Genomic DNA, 13,204 nt, shown 5'->3' on the forward strand with positions numbered 1-13,204 from the left:
CTGCAAGATGGCCTAATAACAATGCTATAGCTTATACAATCATGATCGTCCTGGCTGGAACACCTCTAATGTTATCATGACAGGTATCAAATGGATGTTTTCCTCTTGCCTCTGCCTTTTCCCTGACCTGCTAACTGCATCCATTTTTCACATCATCCAGCAATCCAGATTGTCGTTGTTCTCCCCCTCCCTTTTTTACTGTATTTCTTTTCAGCTGCCCAAACTCACCAAAAAAATCAGAAACTGTTGTGGACCACAGTAGAACATGCTCTCTACAGTCTGGACTTAACGCCCCACATGTTTCATTTGTTTGGACCACTAAAAAAAGCAGTCTGCACACATTTGACAATAATGGTGCTGTCAAAGCCTTCATGGACAACTGGCTGCTGCCACAGCCACATTCATTTTACTGAAACAGATCAAGACACTGTCTAACCACAGGGGAAAATGTGTTTCCAAGTCAGTTGACCTCACAGAAAAGTAATTTTGTGTGTATGAATTTTTCTAAAGCTTAAATAAACTTAAGAAAATTCTGGTTTATATTTAATTAACTCTCTTACTGAGCATCCTGTCCCATATATATTTTCTATGACATATGGAACTGAAGAAATTAGTAAGAGAATCCTAGTGAATTACAAATACATACAAGCTGTAAAATATGATTGGGTAACATGGGATGTATCAATTTTGATGCATCAAGAAAACCTACACATCACAGCTTCATTCTCTTAATCCTGCTATGAGCAAGTTAACAGTTACTTCCATGATACCAATCGCAACTTGCGAAGATCACTTGTGTCTAGGAACAACTAAGGATGAACAGAGATATGGAAAGGAGAGAGGTTAGTGTTCAACAACCCATACACAATGAGATCTACAGTCTGGGGAAAATAAATCTGGCACAGAAAATAATCATAGTAAGACTGATGTGGGATTACAGTTTTTATGCACTACAGTACCTGTTTGGTACCATTTTGCCACTAAGTTTTGCATTGTACACTTTGCTGGAGATTTTACCAAAATACTTCCAGACAATCTCTTACACTAACAGTCCTGCGCATGTTTTCCATGAACTTTTTTGTTTGTTTGTGTGTGTTGTACTCATCTAGTCAGTTAACACATGTGCTCGTCTTACTCACTCAAACATAATGACACACGCAAGTACTCAACACAGCATGAGGGAGAGACACTTGCAGACATGTACTAACAATCGATTGGTGCATCAAAATCACGGTTTCCAGCTTTTTTTTATGATGAGCAGCCCCCTGTTTATTAACAACAGTCAGTTCCGTGTCAAGTCTTACAAATATTTGCTGTTGCCTTGAAGAAATCTTCAATGCATACCTACAGCAAGACAGCCAAATGAGATCTGAAACTCCATCCATTTCCTTAAGGGGTACAAGACATTTTTAAAAAATCTCATTTGAAGACTAGATGCTTTCCAAGCATTCTTAAATACGAGACATTTATGTTTTATTCACAAATTTGTTGGCAGCTACGTGCATAGCGTAAACAGACTATAATCATGATGATTTTTTGAATCTCACTACAAGTATAACATTCATTCTTACTTTTCTGAATTTCTCACTAATTAACTAACAGAAATGATAGTTACCAAATAATATGGACTCAAATTTGTTAGTAAAAATTTATTTATTTTCAATTACTATCTGCATGAAAATCCAAGTAGTCACAAATTAAATTTTGTTACACAAATGTGAAACAGCAGTTGGAAAAAACAAAACATTATTTGAGTCTAGAGGTTTATTTATTTACTCAAGCCAGAAGCCATACAAAATTCTACCATATTATGTGATACCACTAAAACCACAATTTACATGGTTTACATAATCAACTACATGATCTTGGTCCAGAACTGGGCCACAGCAACTGCACTGCCTTCAGTCTTCATCAGCTATCCGTAACTAAAGGACTTTTTTTTTTTTGAGGGGGGGGGGGTTTAGGGCGCACAACTTCAACGGTCATTAGCGCCCAGACTACGTTAGGAATGCACCGCGAGTCACAAGTTTAAAACAGCAACGAAACGGAAAACACGATAAAAGACAGACTGACAGGCATAGGATTAAAAAAAAGAAAACAGCATAATCAAATGTCCTTTGAGAGGGTTGTCAAATTGATAAAATGAAGAACGCGAGCAGCTGCTCGTGGGTCATCCGCTAAAATGGCTTCTACAGTACTTGGCAGGCCAAGATCAAGACGCAGGGTGTTAAAATCCGGACAGACCGTTAAAATGTGGCGGACCGTCTGCAATTGCCCACATGGGCAGAACGGCGCCGGCGCAGCCGTCAGCAGATGGCGATGGCTGAACCGGCAGTGGCCAATTCGTAACCGGGCCAAAACGACCTCCTCCCGCCGAGAAGGGCGTGAGGAGGACGTCCAAGCCACGGGAAGAGGTTTCAGGGCCCTAAGTTTGTTGTCTGTAAGTGCAGCCCAATCGGCATGCCACTGCGATAAAATGCGCCGACAAATTACCCTGCTACAATCTGACGAAGGGATACAACAAGAAGCTGACCGAGGCTGGAGGACCGCAGCCTTGGCCGCGGCATCTGCAGCTTCGTTCCCAGGGATACCGACATGGCCAGGAACCCACATAAAGCTAACCGGAGAACCGACGTCCACCAGCTGCTGAAGAGAGCGTTGGATCCGGTGCACGAAAGGGTGAACCGGGTACGGATCACTGAGGCTCTGGATAGCGCTCAGGGAATCGGAGCAGATGACATATGCAGAATGTCGGTGGCGGCAGATGTAAAGGACAGCCTGGTAGAGGGCAAAGAGCTCAGCTGTGAAGACCGAACAAAGGCCATGGAGCCGGTATTTGAAACTTTGTGCCCCGACAATAAAAGAACACCCGACCCCGTCTGTGGTCTTAGAGCCATCTGTATAAATGAAGGTCATATTAATGAACTCCGAACGAAGTTCGATAAAACGGGAGTGGTAGACTGAACCGGGGGTAACCTCCTTCGGCAACGAGCAGAGGTCTAGGTGGACGCGAACCTGAGCCTGGAGCAAAGGTGGCGTGTGGCTCTCGCCCACTCGAAAGGTTGCAGGGAGTGAAAAATTAAGGTGTTGAAGGAGGCGACGAAAGCGAACTCCAGGGGGTAGCAGGGCAGAGACATACAACCCGTATTGACTGTCGAGAGAGCCCGCATCTCGTGGTCGTGTGGTAGCGTTCTCACTTCCCACGCCCGGGTTCCCGGGTTCGATTCCCGGCGGGGTCAGGGATTTTCTCTGCCTCGTGATGGCTGGGTGTTGTGTGCTGTCCTTAGGTTAGTTAGGTTTAAGTAGTTCTAAGGTCTAGGGGACTGATGACCTTAGATGTTAAGTCCCATAGTGCTCAGAGCCATTTTTGACTGTCGAGAGAGTCATCAAAAAAGGAACGATAAGACGGGTGGTCGGGCATTGCCAGTAGCCGACAGGCATACCGACAAAGCAGTATATCGCGCCGGTAGGTGAGTGGCAACTCACCAGCGTCAGCATGAAGACTCGACAGGACTAGTATAAAACGCTCCGATCGCAAGTCGTAAACCCCGATGTTGGATGGAGTTGAGGCGGCGTAAGATGGATGGCCGTGCAGAGGAGTATACGAAGTTCCCATAATCCAGCTTGGAGCGGACGATCGACCGATATAGGCGAAGTATGACGGTTCGATCCGCTCCCCACGACATACCACTGAGAACACGGAGGAAATTTAGAGAACGGGTACAACGAGCAGCCAAATATGACATGTGGAGACTAACTAAGTTTCCTGTCAAATGTAAGACCTAACAATTTTGTTGTCTCCACGAATGGGAGAGCAACGGGACCGAGTCGTAAGGACGGTGGGAGAAACTCTTTGTAGCGCCAGAAGTTAATACAGACCGTCTTCTCGGCAGAAAAACGGAAGCCATTGGCGACACTCCAGGAGTAAAGACGATCAAGAGAACGCTGAAGACAGCGCTCCAGGAAACACGTACGCTGCGTGCTGCAATAGATGGTAAAATCGTCCACGAAAAGGGAGCCTGATACATCAGCTGGGAGGCAATCCATTATTGGATTGATGGCTATGGCGAAGAGAGCGACGCTCAAAACTGAGCCCTGTGGCACCCCATTCTCCTGGCGAAAGGTGTCTGACAGGACAGAACCCACACGTACCCTGAACTGTCGATCCATTAAAAAGGAACGAATAAAAAGAGGGAGGCGACCGCGAAGGCCCCATGTATGCATGGTGCGGAGAATGCCCGCCCTCCAACAGGTGTCGTAAGCCTTCTCCAAATCAAAGAACACAGCCGCGGTCGGGCGCTTCCGCAAGAAGTTATTCATAATGAAGGTAGACAAGGTAATCAGATGGTCAACAGCAGAGCGGCGCCTACGAAATCCACATTGTACATTGGTAAGTAGGCTTCGAGACTCGAGCAGCCAAACCAATCGAGAGTTAACCATTCGCTCCGTCACTTTACAGACACAGCTGGTAAGCGAGATGGGTCGATAACTGGAGGGCAAGTGCTTGTCCTTCCCCAGCTTAGGAATCGGGACAACAATAGACTCGCGCCAGCATGCGGGAACATGTCCCTCAATCCAGATGCGATTGTAAGTACGAAGAAGAAAACCTTTACCCGCAGGAGAAAGGTTCTTCAGCATCTGAATATGAATAGAATCAGGCCCTGGAGCGGAGGACCGTGATCGGCCAAGTGCGTTTTCGAGTTCCCGCATGGTGAATGGGGCATTATAACTTTCACGATTCGAGGAGCGGAAGTTAGGTGGCCTAGCCTCTCTGCCTGTCTGCGGGGGAGGAAGGCAGGGTGGTAATGAGCGGAGCTCGAAACCTCTGCGAAAAAGCGGCCGAAGACATTGGAGACAGCCTCAGGGGCCACAAGGACGTCATTCGCGACCGTCAAGCCAGAAACTGGTGAGTGGACCGTAGTGCCAGATAGCCGGCGCAGGCTACCCCAGACAACAGAAGAAGGAGTAAAACTGTTGAAGGTGCTTGTGAAAGCAGCCCAGCTGGCTTTCTTGCTTTCTTTAATAATACGACGACACTGTGCACGTAATCGTTTATAATTGATACAATTCGCCACTGTAGGGTGGCGGTGAAAGGTGCGTAAAGCACGTCGACGAGCACGTAAAGCGTCTCTACATGCTGCGGTCCACCAGGGGACCGGTACGCGACGTGGAGAAGAAGTGGATGGAATATTCAGCAGCAGTGAGAATGACTTCCGTGAGGTGTGCGACCTGACTATCGCAGCTTGTGAATGTTTGATCCTGAAAGGTCGCCCTGGAAGAGAAGAGCCCCCAGTCTGCTTTGGAGATGTTCCAACGAGATGAGCACGGAGAGGGGGTATGCTGCAGGAGATGGATAACACACGGGAAGTGGTCGCTCGAATATGTATCAGAAAGTGCATACCACTCGAACCGGCGTGCAAGTTGGGGAGTACATATAGAGAGATCTAAATGGGAATAGGTGTGAGATGTGTCCGAAAGAAAAGTAGGGGCGCCAGTATTGAGGCAGACAAGATTGAGCTGGTTGAAAAGGTCTGCTAACAGGGAGCCCCTCGGGCAGGATGCTGGAGAGCCCCAAAGGGGATGGTGGGCATTGAAGTCTCCAGTTAACAAAAATGGTGCAGGTAGCTGAGCAATAAGTTGCATCATATCTGCCCTGGTAACGGCAGACGACGATGGAGTGTAAACGGTACAAATGGAAAATGTAAAAGTGGGGAGAGTAATGCGGATGGCAACTGCCTGCAGGCCGGTGTGCAACGTGATGGGATCGTAGTAAATATCATCCCGGACCAGCAACATAACCCCTCCATGAGCTGGGATACCTACCACAGGGGGTAGGTCAAAACGCACAGAGGTGTAGTGTGCCAAGGCAATTTGATCGCATGGCCGTAGCTTCGTTTCCTGGAGGGCTACGACGAGCGGACGGTGCAAGCGGAGCAGCAACTTCAAGTCCTCTCGGTTGGAGCGAATGCTGCGAATATTCCAGTGAATAAGTGCCATCATAAGAAAAAAAAAAATGAAAGAAGGGGTCACCTCGAAGGCCGCTGAGGGCCTGGCTTCGAGCACTGCCGCCGCTATCAGTAGGCGGACAGTCATCGTCCATTGGGTCTATAGGTTCATCGGCCATCTTGGGAAGATGCCGGGAGGGGGAGCTTCCTCCGCCGGTGAACGGCCAGATGTTCGGCTACCAGCGGTGCGGCCAGGCGAAACGGAGGACGGCCTGGGGCGGCAACCGCTGGGTGGCGCAGGAGAAGAAATGCGCCGTGGTGGAGAAGGAGAACTGTGCTTCCTATGTGCCTTCTTGGAAGGTCGTTTGGTGGAAGTACCGGTCGAAGGCTGGGAGGTCGAGGTACGGAGGAAGTCCGCATGGGACGGTTCCTTCTTGAAGGCCCGTGCATCTGACTTCGGGTTCTTCGTCTTAGCAGAAGCTGATGAAGGGGCTGGTGTCTGTGGGGTGATGGGAGGAAGAGGAGACGTCGACCGCGCGATCTTAGCACTGGCCGAACGGACGACCGTGGTGCTGAAGGTCAGATCGCATGTCTGGGTTGCCAGCTCCCTGGTAGTCCGAGGAGAGGCGAGGACAGTACTGTATTTCCCCGCTGGGAGCAGCGTGGGCTTCCTACTAGCCAATAGCTTGCGAGCAGCCGAGGTGGACACTTTCTCTTTGACCCGAATTTCTGGGATACAGCGTTCTTCCTTATAGACAGGACAGTCGCGGGAGGATGCAGCATGGTCACCCTGACAGTTCACACAACGAGGAGACGGAGGTGGACAGTCACCCTCATGGGCATCCCTGCCACAAGTGACACATTTAGCCGCATTGGAACAAGACTGGCGAGTGTGATTGAAACGCTGACACTGGTAGCATTGCGTAGGTGTCGGGACATAGGGGCGAACAGAAATGACCTCGTAGCCCGCCTTGATGCGCGATGGCAGCTGAACACTATCGAAGGTCAAGAAAAGTGTCCGGGTCGGTACAAGGTCATTGTTGACTTTTTCATGACCCTATGGACAGCCGTCACGCCCTGCTCAGCGAGGAAAGATTGAATCGTCAGTCAAGCCGTCGAGGGATCTAGTATAGACCACACCACGAGACGAATTCAAAGTTCGGTGAGCCTCCAGACAGGGAATGTGTACAGGAGTGTGGCCCGAAGCAGTTTTTGTGCCTGAAAGGTGCTCTCAGTTTCGAGTAATAAGGTACAGTTACGCAACCTGGTACAAGATTTGACAGATCCGGCTATGGCATCGACGCCCTTCTGGATAACGAAAGGGTTGACAGAGGAAAAATCCTTTCCGTCGTCAGATCGAGAAACGACGAGGAACTGTGGGGCAGGCGGTAGTACTTTTGTCACAGGTAGCTGGTCAAGTTTCCGTTTTTGGGCAGAAGTCGAGAGAGATGGAGTGAAATCCATTGCGGAGGAATCCCCCATGATTGCCAGCGTCTCCGATGGCGCGCTCCTTCCTTGTGGGGACCCTCTCAGAGGGCACTCCCGCCTTAGGTGAATGTTTACACCTCAGGTCACACCTCCCGAGCAACAGACGGAGGGACCAATCGGCATGGTCAGAAGGTATCAGCTCAGGCAATCACCCCTCCCCGGGCCTGGCCTTTACCAGGGGGTACGCGCGTGCCTTACATGTCTACCCAGGGCGGGGAATTACGCGTTACCCCGTCACCGGCTACGCGTGCGAACGCGTGGGTCGGCCTTCAGGCGCGCACAGGGAGGAAGGAAGAAGAGGAAAAAGGAGAGAGAGAGGGAGGGGGAGGGGGAGGGGGGAGGGAGGGAGAGAGAGAGAGAGAGAGAGAGAGAGAGAGAGAGGACAGACTGTCTCAAACGCCGAGGCGGAGACCAGAGAAGGCAAGGAGAAGAAGGCAATGAGAAGGCAAGGAGAAGGCAAGGAGAAGAAGGCAATGAGAAGGCAAGGAGAAGAAGGCAATGAGAAGGCAAGGAGAAGAAGGCAATGAGAAGGCAAGGAGAAGAAGGCAATGAGAAGGCAAGGAGATTTTGCAGGGGAAAGAATAAGGAAGACAGTGAGGTGGAGAAGAGCAAAGAAAGGAACCAACCAAAGGAAGGAAGAAACGAGAAGTGAAAAAGCAAAATGACCGCAAATAGAGCTCGTGGAACCGTCCGTCTCTGGACACAGGCGCTAACTACCCCCTTGAGGGGGAGGGACTCCTTTTAGTCGCCTCTTACGACAGGCAGTAATACCTCGGGCCTATTCTAATCCCCGGACCCGCAGGGGGGTTGTGTGTAAGTGTCGTTAATATGAAACCACTGGTCGTTAACCCGACCCCAACAATTATGATCTGTTAACTGAATGCATCATGTGCCGATGTACAACATTCAATGCTCATACAACAGCCATGTGCAATTATTAATCTGATGTGGCACTAAAATCATCATTGCACTGCCATGGTATAGTATTAATAATGGCTGCTTGAAACGGGTAAGGTTTTATTGTACATGGGAGTGGCAACTCATTAAATAGTGAAGGTGCAAATGAGCAATGTGGATATGCAGATTGCCTTAAATGAAAGTGTCTAAATTATGGTTTGAAGTTTTCTTTCCAAGTTACATCAGAAAAATCTCTTCAGTGTTGAACAACCCTAGAATCACAGTGCCATTCTATAGCATCACATCTCCAGTTTATTAGTACACATTGTAACTGCATCTTTTACACGTGTTTGAACAAATAATAAGCTAGTAAGTATCACAATAAATTCTGCATCAGTAAGCAGTATGTGCATTATTATTGAAACAGCTGTGAACCCTAATGCAAATGTTTTGTGCATTATATACTCATAGTTATGGGTGTAGTCGAATTAAGTCGAGTGATGCTGAGGGAATTAGATTAAGAAATGAGACACTTAAAGTAGTAAAGGAGTTTTGCTATTTGAGGAGCAAAATAACTGATGATGGTCGAAGTAGAGAGGATATAAAATTGAGACCGGCAATGGCAAGGAACGTTTCTGAAGAAGAGAAATTTGTTAACATCGAGTATAGATTTTAAGTGTCAGAAAGTCATTTCTGAAAGTATTTGTATGGAGTGTAGCCATGTATGGAAGTGAAATATGGACGATAAATAGTTTGGACAAGAAGAGAATAGAAGCTTTCGAAAAGTGGTGCTACAGAAGAATGCTGAAGATTAGATGGGTAGATCACATAACTAATGAGGAAGTATTGAATAGGATTGGGGAGAGAGACTTTCGTGGCACAAATTGACCAGAAGAAGGGATCGGTTGGTCGGACATGTTCTGAGGCATCAAGGGATCACCAATTTAGTATTGGAGGGCAGCGTGGAGGGTAAAAATCGTAGAGGGAGACCAAGAGATGATTACACTATGCAGATTCAGAAGGATGTAGGTTGCACAGGATAGAGTAGCAAGGAGAGCTGCATCAAACCAGTCTCAGGACTGAAGACCACAACAACAACAGTTATGGGTACTAATTAACAGTATTACTAGGCACATATCATCCTTGTATTTGACTTCACGACAATGCATGCTGATAGCCAACATACAAATCTTCCTTTTTTGATTAATTTTAATGGTACTTAATGTTTTCATCTGTTTAGGGTTGTATGTATTTTATGTACACAAAGATGCGTGTGTATTATGGAGCTACTGAGTGCACTTAGGCTCCCATACTGTGTAACACTATTAACAAGTTGTCAGCATTTTTTTCATGTTCCATGTTACCTCATTAATTATTTACAGTGCAGGCATATACTAACTGCTCAACAATTATTCAAGATTGTCATGTTTTGTATTCTACATGCCAAATTCTCACAGAACCAATAAATGTGTGTTCTGTTCGAGCTAATGATGGTGGCGGCTGAGTGTGCATAAAGTGTGCTTGCTTGTGTCAATGTGTGAATTTTCTTTGATGAAAAAGGCTTTCGCCGACAGCTGCATGTGTAACAGTCTCTTCATTGGTCTTTATGTTGTGCCTGTCTGCAACTCAATGTATCATCTTTACGTTGAGTAGCAATCTATCCTATCTGTTGTATATTTCTTATTACAAAATGGAGTTTCTAGTGTTTAGTTATGATATATACGATGTCCCAGGAGGAATGGTCATTTGTCAATGATCTATCAGGAATGATCATTTGAAGCACAAGAGTCCGGTAAACAATTCTTTTATGTTTTGTAATAAATGTGCAGAGTCTTTTTGTTTAAGTTTATTCCACAATGCTTAAAACTTGTGGCAAAAATTGAACATGATTTTATCCAGATTTAAGGTGTGTGTGTGTGTGTGTGTGTGAAAAAGACGCGAAAACATTACGTTGTAATTCTCACTATTTTGAACTATGTTGGGCACAATGAAGACGGACATAAATCAATGCTTGTAAGAATCTATGGGCACAATTATCTCGTAACTATTACTATCAATATTTTTCAAATCACACACTAAGGAAAGTTCATGAGGAAAACATTATCTGACACTTAAAGTAAATCACATAATCAGGACCTCACAAGTGATTCCAAAGACTCAGAAGAACTCCGAACAGCATATGCAGTACACCAAGAATGATTGAAGTTTTCATCTTTTAAAAGTTCATGAAGATGATTTTATTTTCAGCCAGCTGAAATGGAAGGAATGTATGTATGTATATTTAGATTTATTTCATACACATAACAATGATTTTTCCTCTTACTATTAATAGAAGGTAATCCAGCTATCCATACAGCAGAATCATTCTGCAATCACCTTCAAACGCTGGTTCTCGAAATTGTCTCAATAGTGTTCTCCAGAAACAATGTCATCTTCCCTTCAGCGATTCCCATTTGAATTCCCAAAGCGCATCTGTAATACTTGCATGTGTATTTGAACCTACCAATGACAAACCTAGAAGCCAGAGAGTGAATTGCCTCGATCTCTAGCTTTAATCCTAACTGGTGGGGATTCCAAACACTATCACTACTAAAAAATGGGTCAAAGATGAACAACATTTTCCTAAAATTATTCCAACAAACTAAAGTCTACCACTTGCCTTCCCTACTACAATCTTTACACGTTCGTCCCATTTCATGACAGTTTTCCCCTAGACATTTAAATGACCTGACTGTGTCAAACAGGACACTAATAGTGCTGTATTCAAACTTCATAGATTTGTTATTGCTAATCATCTGCATTAACTCATTTTTCCACAACTAGAACTAGCTGACATTCATCACATTAGCCAAAAATTCTGTCCAAGTAATCTCATATCCTCCTACAGTCACCTAATGGCAACACCTTCCTGTAAACCATAGCATCATCAGTAAACAGGCACAGATTGCTGCTAACCCTATCCCTTTATGTAGGCCTATATAGAGAAAAATAGTGGTCCTGTCACACTTACCTCAGCAAGTATGTTAACAACATAATGGGTTCTTGACAAAATTTAAATTCTAATCTGGCACTGATAAATTCAATGGCAAAAAGTGAAAATCTGTGCAAGACAGACTCAGCCTGGTTTTCCCACTTACCGAGTGATCACCTTAAACGCTTCAGCTGTCTGAGCACACTTCACATCCAACCAAAATTCCTGACTTGTCACACACTACAGATAGGTCCCTCATTACTTGCTGCTTCACGTTGATTCCCACAAGAGTTCAGATAAGAGTGCATCTGCACCAAGTGATCTTTGGGGAGTACAAAAGACGTTGTGGGTATAAGATGTTGATTTTTATTTTTTGACGGAAAATCGTTGCTTAGATTTCTCTTTAATTTTATGTATGTTTATCGAGTTTTGGATGCCTTCGAGTCTTTTCATTTACTTTGAAATAATTAACTACACAGGTTCCATGAGTACTTTTTCAGCTACAACAACATATTGCAGGGACTGTTTGCTCTAGATGGCGGGTGATTGATGATCTGCAGTGAATATCCTGCTGCATTGGTTGGCTACATTGGTTGTTATGGTATCACTTCCTGTTTGCCATATAATGCATGGCATTCATTCATACCTCGTGAGGCGCATTACGTGTTTCGCTGCATATATTTGGGCTTGTTACTCATTGAGTTGTGTTTCTCCCTTTGATATGACTCAACAAAAGCAAATATTTAAGAGAAACCTGAGGAAACCTCCCGATTTCGTTATTTGCTGTCGTAAGGACGTACTGCCAGATCGTCACATTGGTCGCTTTTCTCTCTGAAACGATAACATTTATCGTCTGCAAACTTATGTTGCGTGTTGAGGTATGCGGTGACACTACGTGCAACAAAATAGAAGCTTCTAAGTAGATGCAATCGGCAAGTAAGAAGTAGTTGAAGTCAAGTTTTAGCTATCGATATTTTAATTATTGGCCGGTTTTGGTGCGTTGCAGCTGACCGAGGACCTTTAGATTTAGCATGAACGAAGGGCAGGCAGCCACATTACACGACGAATTGCGAAAAGCTTTAATATGTAGTAAAAGGCTAAGAAAATCTCTTGTTTTCGTCATTTGCATTCATAATGATGTAATGCCAGATCGTCACATTGGTCGCTTTTCTCTCACAAACGTGTACATTTATCTTGTATATTGTAACAAATAAGCCCTCGGACACAATATTAAGTCATGAGCGTCGTCTTCAGAATTAGACTAATTGTACTAAAACATTAGGTATATAGTACACTAATAAAATTAAATTTTGTACTGACTCGAAAAGATGCAGTACTTACAATGTTAAAGATCTAAGCCGGAAAGGCGACGTCATGAACACTTGAGACGGCGAGCCGCTAAGGGCTGCTCGTACTGTGAACAAGGGTTACAACAAGACTGTGGTGTCCACTTTAGAAAGTGTGGGCAAGTAAACACGGTGTTGCTACGAGCGCCATCTAGTAGCCGCAGAAACAACTAGGATACTGTGCATTCAAAATTAGACACATGAAATTGTGATGCAGCTGATTTCGGCATAACGTAAGCATTAATAATAACAAGATAAAGTTACATATTTATCTGCTTTCGGTAAACTGCATGAGGAAATCTGAATCAAAGATCAAGCAATGGCTTTATACAGACAAAAAAGTTTTTATTTCACAGCTGCAGCTGTTCGTTGAGAATGAGGCCACCATGAGTGAGATGTTTGAAAATCTCCGATTCCTCTAAGACATCTAACCTACGCTCCTTTTCGGTATGCAGGATATTATCGCCTATGGCTTTAGGCACGTGTCCAGTAATTAAGAGATGATCGGCAAAGGATGAATTTTAGGGACTGGTGCCGTTCTATCTCAAAAGATGTTC

The sequence above is a fragment of the Schistocerca nitens genome, unplaced genomic scaffold, assembly GCF_023898315.1.
Source record: "Schistocerca nitens isolate TAMUIC-IGC-003100 unplaced genomic scaffold, iqSchNite1.1 HiC_scaffold_466, whole genome shotgun sequence".
Taxonomy (NCBI): domain Eukaryota; kingdom Metazoa; phylum Arthropoda; class Insecta; order Orthoptera; family Acrididae; genus Schistocerca; species Schistocerca nitens.